Below are 6,921 nucleotides of genomic sequence, written 5' to 3' on the forward strand. Positions count from 1 at the left end.
ACACTCACGGGTAAAAATAATGAAATAAAAATAAACCCCTGTTCCTTTCTCTTGACCTCATTTCTTGACCTGGTCCCTGGACTAGATTAGTAATGGCTGTCCTTCTCTAGGGCCTCACGCTGGAAGCCAAAGTTAACATAGCAGTGCTGTAGGGCGGGAGAGTCTTGGTGGAAAACACTTTCATTTTAAATAGGTCACTTCTTCCTGAGGGAGGACAAAGGATTGGGTAAGTTTGAGCCTCACTCCTGATGACATCCCCAGGGATCGGGTCATCTTGGTTGCCATGGTTACGGCTCTCCTTCCAAGGGCCTAGTCAGCATCTCAGACTGCATCCTCCTCCTATCTACAGTTTACAGAGCTGGTCCTTACATACACGCTCCCTGTACTCGGCCACACAATCATGCTCACACAGCATTTGTCTTGTCAGTCATCCCCGTGCCCTTGCCACCAGCCAACACGACCTGGTCCAGCCTTTAGGCAACTGGGATCATATCTATCGCTATTCCCTAACACTCCCCTACATGGTGATCCGGACACATGTTTGGCAGGTGGTGAGTCCTCAGAAGACTCTGAGGTAACAGCAGACTCCATCCTTGGCATCGCTGACTTCAAACAATTAAAGCAGCAGCTGCCTCTGCGTCTCCCTGTGGTCAGTGCAGCCTGGAATTACTCATGGCTGTGACACCTGTCTGCTAGTGACAACACAGAGCCAGGTGATTTGGGACACGTTTCTACTGCAGGCCAGGGTGTCATCTTAGGCATTGCAAGGTGTGTCTGAAAAGGGATATGAACTGAGTGCAGAGAGCAGGGCTCACTGTTTACCCAGGAGCCCCAGGCAAGGTCTTAATCCTACTATAGTCTGCTCTACTTTCTCTTGTCTCTAGTGAAAGGACTTCTGTTTCTCCCCTGTCTGACAGGAATTCTCCTCACCTAACGTGCTTTCTTCCCGGCCCCCAGACTTCCTTATTCAGTAGCCAATTTTAAACTCTGGGTGAATAAGAAAAATGTTCCCTCTGTGAGACGCTAGTGGTTCAAGCGGAAGGCTTACTGATGTGTGTGTGTGTGTGTGTGTGTGTCTGCTGTGTGAGTGTGTGTGTGTATTTGTGTCTGTGTTTGTATGTCTGCTGTGTGAGTATGTGTATGTGTGTGTTTGTGTGTTTGCATGTGTGAGTGTGTATATGTGTATTGCGCTGTGTGAGTGTGTGTGTATTCATGTGTGTATGTATATGTCTGTGTTCACATAGATGTACATAGAAGCCAGAACTTAACTTTAACTTTGCGTGTCCTCCTCAGGCTTCTGGGGTCAGAGAGATAGCTTGGTTAGTAACGAACTTGCATGGGGACCTTAATTTGATTTCCAGAATCCACGTAAAAAAATCCACGTGTGGCAGGCAGTTCATGCCTGGAGATCCCAGTGCTGGAGAGCTGGAGACAGGAGGATTCCTGGGGCTCACTAGCCAGCCAGCCGAGCCTAGTTGGTGAACCTTAGGGCACAGGAAGAGTCCCTGCCCCCCGAAGCAAAGTGGACCACTCCTGAGGAACACTGCCCAGGCCTGCAGTGTCTTCCACATACATGTGCATGTACATACAAGGTGCACACCCACACATATGTGCACAGGAACTTTCCTTCTGTTCCACGTTTGCTGAAAGTTTATGAGTGATGCTAAGTATTTTCATGGTTGTTAGGAAGAGGTATGATGAAGATGGGCACGTCTGCCAAGCTCTTGTGTAGAAGAATTAACACGGCTGGGCTGAAAGTCCATTTGCAGGGCTGGCCTCTGGGAGGCTCTTAGATCCGGAAAGGGTTTGTACCTTTCCGGTACAAGGGAAATCACCTAGACCACCTATACAATGACATGGCCTGTGATGAACACTTACTCTCTCGCCTGGAGCACATTTCTGCAGAGGTTGTCTGTGTGGCTGGCTCCCAGTGTGGCCAGCCCTGGGTCAGACTCTGCTCTCTGAGTTTTCGGGTGGTGACACGTGGAGAACTCCTAGCCATGGCTCTGACTGTATGATGAATCCCATAAGCCCTCCCTCTGGAGGTCTCAGACGGAGACCACTTTAGAGGCAGCTAACGTGGATATTGTATTATTTCTCTTCTTTGGGCATTTCCATTCTTTCTTTAGACTGGATCTCACTGTGTAGCCCTGATTGATCTTGAAATCCTGATCCTCCTGCCTCTGCCTCCCGAACGGTGGGCACCGCCTCCTCCATCTATAGTAATAGATGTTGAAACTTAAACCAGCCTTGGGTTCTCTACCAAACCCTACTTTTAAACGTGTTAGCTTCTGTAGGTCAAGTGAGGTTTGGTTTGCTAATATGTTGTTAAAGGTTCTACATCTATGATTTTGGCCCAGCATTTTATTTATTGCAGTGATTTGTGGTTGTTGATGTTATTGTTGTTATGTTGATGTTAAGCATCTTGGAAATCTATTTTCTGAAACTTAGAAACTTGTGTGAATGTGGTAAAATTTCTTTCCTAAATGATAAAATTCTGCCTTAAGCTGGAACAATGGCTCAGTTAAGAACAGTACTGCTCTTGCAGAGGACACAGGTTTGAGTCCCAGAGCCCTATCAGGAAGCTCACAACTACCTGTAACTCCAGCTCCAGGGGATCTGACACCTTCTGACCTTGGGCAGGCATGTGTGTGTTCGTGTGCATGTACACACACACACACACACACACACACACACACAATTAAAAACCCACTTCTCTGTCTTTAGACATTTTGTATTGCTATAAGAGAGTCATCAACTAAGTACTCTAAAGAGCAGAAATGTCCTGGCTCACAGCTCTGGAGGTTGAAAGTCCAAGATCCAGAGGCCAGCATGAGACAAGGCCCCCCTCAGTGCATCGAGACATGGCAGAACGTGTCACATGAAGACAGGGCAAGTCCAGAATGAGCCAGAGGGAGAGAGGGAGCCATCAACTGAGGTGACACGTTAATCCATGCAGGAGGGTAAAACCCACTGCACCTAACTGTCTCCTCAAAGCTCTGTCTCCCAGTGAAGTCAGAGCTGGCAATTAACCTCAGCTCTAGCTTTAGAGGAAACAAGCATTCAAACCATGACATTCCCCAAGGAAGCCACCTGAGCCCGTATGCTTGGCAGATCTTTCCTCTTGGAGGCATGGGGAGTGCTGAGCTCAGACTCCAGGTCGTGAAGGTGCCAGGCAAGAGTTCTACACCCCAGTCCTCTTATTAGGGAATTTCTTAAAGATTTATTTTATTCCAAACCAAGTACATTTGTGTTTCTGTGTTAGTGCTTGCCACATGTGTGTAGCTGCCCTTGAAGGCCAAAGAAGCTGTCAGATCCTCTGGAACTGGAGTAACACATGGTTGCTAAGCCTCTGTGTGGGTACTGGGAACTGAACCTGGGTCCCCTGGAAGACTAGTAAGTACTCATAACTGCTGAGCCATCTCAAGCTCTGCCCTCTAAGAATGTCGTTAGCCTTGTATCACATATTTTGATACACTGTTTTCATTTTCATCCATTCGGAATACTTTCTAGCTCACCTGTGACTCTCAGCTCAGTCACAGGTGAGCTAGAAAGGATGATTTATTCTGCTGCCCCTTAGAGATGGTTCAGCCCCTTTATTTTTTGCTTTATTTAATTTTAGCTAAGTTTCAGATAGCAGGGCCTTGGGAGAAATTTTTCCTGTCCCTTGGCTAAAAACTTCAAGTATTTCATTTATTTAGCCAATAACCATTGGGGTGGGGGTGGGGGGGAGACTACAAAGGTAAATGCAGAGTATGTTTTCTGAGGTTGTTAAATTGTAACATCAATATTTTTACTTTTTAAGTAAAATGTTACTGATTTCTAACAGCCCGTTGGTTTAAACTCAACACTCTGGTTTTGTTTCAGCTTCTGGCTTTAAATTGAAACAAACAAATAAACAAACAACCCCAAAAAATAAAAACAAAACCCTAGGTCTCTGGGTAGATTATTGCAGAGGACAGCAGATTGGAGGAGGTGACCCTGCTTTGTATGATGCCTTAACGGCAGCCTGAGTCTTGTCATGTTGCTCAATACCCACGAAGCATGCGGCAACAAGAGTGACCCTCCAGATAAACTATGGACTTTGGGTGATGGTGGTATGCGTGTAAGTCTATCGATTGTGACAAAGGTATCGCTATGGTACCAGATATGGATAGTGGGGGCGCTGTGCCTGGGGAGGCAGCTGGAGTGCTGGGAAATTCAATGTTGTTATGAATCTAAAACCATCCCCAAAGCAAAACCTACTAAAAAGATCCAATACTGAGATGCCCTGGCTTCCAGAGCGTTACACTAACGTTTAAGTGTTGAGCTTACGTGTTCACGATGTTACTAATTAGCTTCTTTGATCGGTGTGGTTTCTGGGCTGACTTTGTGAGATTCTCCCTGAACTTGGGCAAGCTTTCCCTAGTGAGGGTAAAATTACTTTAATTTTTTTTTTTTTTTTGTCTACACGATTTGAGTAATGAAACGCTTGGGTTGAGTAGGAAGTGAAGAGGAGCCGCTTGGCTCTGGCCGTCAGCGCACAGGGTGCAGACTGTATTACAGCTGCTGCCTCCCCGCCGAGTTCAGCCTGAGCTTGGTAAATAATCTCAGAACTGAGTCATTTGTGGTCGAATGACACAGAATGAAAAAGAAATGCCTTTCAGGCAGTTCCTGTTACCTAATATGGATGAAGTCGTTGACACTTTAACAGAGCCCCACCTGTGGCCCAAATGAACTTTTCCCTATACGGCTGTTCATCTAATTTCCTGATCGAATAAGGAATCCAGAAACCTGCTCTGTCTAGACCTGGAGAGGGGGCTTTTCTCTCTTCAAGGCCTTGGCAACATAAGTCTACCGAGTTTATTCCTTAAATAGCTAAAGCTAAAGGCATGTTGTTTTGCCCTGCTTTAAAGTATCCTGGAGGGTAGGGGTGGGGGTGGGGGTGGGGGTGGGGAATAAAGTCTTCTGTCCAGACACTCAAGAGGGCTGGAACTCACAGCACAGGACCCAGGAGTAGTCTATATTTAGAACTTTAAAAAGAGGACTGATATTTTTAGAGGATTTTGTTTTCTTTCGATACAACTAACCACTGTACTGTGAGTTCTAAGCCTAGGACAGTGAAGGCTCACAGAATGGGTCTCTAGTCCCAGCTCTTCCAGAACCTGGTCACGAAGATGAGGTCCACGGAGTGCATCCTCCTCCAAGCATCAGGAGGAAGAGTTTGAATGGCAGCTTTCAGACTGCTGATTAAAGCCATAAGGAAGTGAGCCTGTTCAGAGGAAACGGCCCGTCCATAAACGCGTGACTCACCCGATGCTTTCAAGTTGCAAAACTGACTCTGAATCACTGAAGGAAAAAAAAAAAAAAAAAACAACTTCTAATCTCCAAAAAATCTGAGTTGTCTTTTAGGAATGGACAGCTGAAGTCTTAGTTGTTCGTGAATGCGTCCTTACTCACCGGCCTGGAGTAACCTTAAGTTGACACTTAAAATAGGTCAGTTTGTTAGAAATGTTTGCTAAAAGGTCAGACTGGGCTCTAAATGTTTTTTGAATGAATCACAAGAATCTAGATGATAAAAATTTTTTAAAAAGATTTATGCAGGGAAGACCATGCTCCAAACAGCCCGCAGGCGGAAACACAAAGCTCTTGAACAGGAATCTGTGTCTGAAGCCTTGGGTATTGATTGGCTCCGTGGCTGAACGGTCTGATAAAGGACAGAGTGTCCTTGGCTCCCGGACTTGCTCACATAAACTGCGCTTAACGGTACATGCCTGTCATCCCAGCGACTCGAGAGGTTTAGGCGCTGAGACTGCGGGTTTGAGGTCAGCCGAGGCAATAAGCAGTAAAAACTCCATAAACTGCAAAAAGGGGCTGGCTGGGCTAGAGCATGGTGGGCCAGGTGTCTAAGTGCTGAGGAGAAAGGAATTCCTAGGCCAGATTGATGGCTCAGCAGTTAAAGAGTGTAGCCTGCTCTCCCAAAGGAGCTGGGCTCAGTCAGCTTCACCGGTGTGAGGCAGGCCACAAGTAGCCGTGAAGAAGTTCTAGAGCAGCGGTTCCCGACCGCCCTCACGCTCTGACCCTTTAATACAGCTCTTCATGTTGTGGCGAACCCCCCAACCCCAACCGTAAAATTATTTCTGTTACTTCCTAACTGTAATTTTGCTACTGTTATGAATAGTAACTTAAATATCTGTGATTTCCAATGACCTTAAGCGACCCATGGGAAAGAGTCATTTAACCCCCGAAGGGGTCATGACCCACAGGTTGAGAGCCACTCTTCTAGGCGATCCCATGCCTCTGGCCTCTGGGGTGCCTATGCATAAGCACACACACCCATATTTACACACATTATTTTAAAAGATAAGCACAATTGCCAATAACAAGGGGGCAGATGATCACACAGAGAACCCCACGAGTCAGTTCATTGTATGAAACCATCAGGGATACCTGGGGTTTCCTAGCGATCAGTCTGTACTGAGATGTTTCAGAATCTGTGTTACGTAGGTTGACGAAAAGGGTGACCCAGAATGCTTCCAAGCACCAGGGAATAACGTCCACCATGAGATTTCAGTCATTAACCTCAAACTAACCTCAGGCCTCTATCTAGGGTCAAGAGCCAGGGCAACGGTATCAGAGATAAAGCAGAGTGCTTTACTGTAAAGCCTGAAGACAGTGGACACAGCTAAAACCAATATCGCCGTGCTGAGAATCATTTTTATGAATTGTAAAGACAGTTTGGGAGAATTGTAGAGGCAGTTATTGTTGTTGTTGTTGTTGTTATTTTGCTGTTTGGTTTGGTTTGGTTTAGTTTGCTTTAAGACCAGGTTTCTCTGTGTAGCCCTGGTTTCCCTGAAACTCATTCTATAGATCAGGCTGGCCTTGAACTCACAGAGATCTGCCTGTCTCTGCCTCCTAAGTGCTGGGATTAAAGATGCCTGA

At 46.2% G+C, this 6,921-nt stretch overlaps 1 non-coding gene across 1 annotated transcript; it reads right to left on the minus strand.

Moving 5' to 3' along the window:
• Positions 1 to 3,502: 3,502 nt before the first annotated feature.
• Positions 3,503 to 3,557, minus strand: Gm51276 (predicted gene, 51276). Its single transcript, NR_162802.1, has one exon. It is a non-coding gene; the product is annotated as a predicted gene, 51276 (primary transcript).
• Between the last annotated feature and the right edge of the window lie 3,364 nt (positions 3,558 to 6,921).

Source organism: Mus musculus, chromosome 4, assembly GCF_000001635.26.
Source record: "Mus musculus strain C57BL/6J chromosome 4, GRCm38.p6 C57BL/6J".
Lineage (NCBI taxonomy): Eukaryota > Metazoa > Chordata > Mammalia > Rodentia > Muridae > Mus > Mus musculus.